The following is a 1,720-nucleotide window of genomic DNA, read 5'->3' as shown; positions in this document are numbered from 1 at the left end:
GAAACCCCCACCCCTCCCCCAAAAGTCCCAAGCTGCCAGCCTGTGGATAAGGGGACGCTGAATGTCCCTGTGGAGACTCATGGCAGGCACTGTCGAGGAGGGCAGGGATGGAGTAGGAGAGCCCCCAGTGACAGGAGCAAAAGGGGGAGCAGGGGACCCCCTCCTCCCAGCCCATGGCCAGCACCTGGGCTCTACAGGACTCTGATGAAGCGCACGGGCAGCCCCAGTTACAGACCACATGGATCCTGCGGGTCTGAGGTATTCCCCTATAGTCACAGCTCGGTGGGCTCGGGGGGGCTGCCCAGCCAGCAGGTGGTGAGGGGGTAGGCTGCAATGCTGTTGCATTCATTGTATTGGTTGCTTCTCCCTCCGCTGGTGCAGATGGCCTGGACTCGGCTGGCAGGAGCATGGATGAAAGTGTGGGTGAGTTTGCAGACACCCATGTTCTGGCTCAGGTGCCGCATGAGGTGGTCACAGTAGCTCTCGCCCTTGTGGGGTCTGGTCTTAGGGAAATCAATGTGTTTGCTCACAAAGTTTCAGTAGCTGTCCGGTGGTGTGATGATCTGGGCCAGGCAGGTTACCAGCAGGACAAGGGTCAGGAAGAGCAAGGGTAGGGTCCTCTCAGGGCCATGGAAACTGTCACTGGATCTACCTGCAGTGAGGAGAGGGGGAGATGGATGGAGACTGTGTGGGGTGGGGATCTGCCTCCTCCATGGAACCTCCTACGCCCAAACCCCTCCACCTGTGAGGCCATTCTACCCCTAAATGTTCATTACCCCGTCTGACATCAGACCCCTGTAATACGCTGACTGAAATCAGGCCCCCATTGTGCTAGGAGCTACTCAGACCTGATCAGAGCCCAGTTGTGTGCCAGGCACTGCACACCCTGACTGAGATTGGAGCCCAGTTGTGCCAGGTGCTGCACAGACCCTGACTGAGATCAGGGCTCCTTTCTGCTTGGAGTGTCCCAGACACAAAGTGAAATGCAGGAAGCACTCGTGCTGCGCAGGAAGCAGGGAAGGAAAAGGTTCTTCTTCCCCCATTACAGGTGGGGAAACTGAGCAGAGAAGTTTACATTAGAGTTTTCAGCTCCCTCGGGGGTGCCCAACTCCCATCGACACACCCCATGGTTTGGCCTGCAGACTTCAGGGGGCCCTTGGAAATCTGCATCCTAAGAGACAGAGAATGAACCCAGGCTCCTAAACCCTGTGGAGACAAACGCCTAGAAGCAGCCGGCCAGGAACTGAACCATCAGTATTACCACTATGTCTGTAATGTGTGAATTGCCCTGACTCCCAGCCCCCCGGCACCCTGTTCAAACCACTGTTAGGGGGCTTATTCCTTCACCCACTTACTTCCCTGGTCCTTCTCGCATGAACAGAGAGCAACAATACCCGAAGTCCAAAGGTGCAAACTATTCAATGTTTATTGGGGTGAACTTCCAGCAAGCATGATTCCAGTTTTCTTCCTTAGATACTTCCTTAGGGTCCCCTTCCCAGCTCTGACACCACAGAGCCTTACCTGTGTCCCTGTTCCCATTCCTCCCCTTAGCAAAACACGATTCCATTTTCCCCACCCATTTCCTGATTGACTGCAGACTATATAGTAAAACTTGAGTTCTGCTTAGCTATACCTTAGCCAATCATTTTAATTAAATTTAACTAACCAATCCTAACATATTGTAACATGATTATGTAACCAATTATATCCCACCACCTTA

Source organism: Dermochelys coriacea, chromosome 13 (genome assembly GCF_009764565.3).
Source record: "Dermochelys coriacea isolate rDerCor1 chromosome 13, rDerCor1.pri.v4, whole genome shotgun sequence".
Taxonomy (NCBI): domain Eukaryota; kingdom Metazoa; phylum Chordata; order Testudines; family Dermochelyidae; genus Dermochelys; species Dermochelys coriacea.
Note: the sequence above shows the minus strand (reverse complement) of the source record.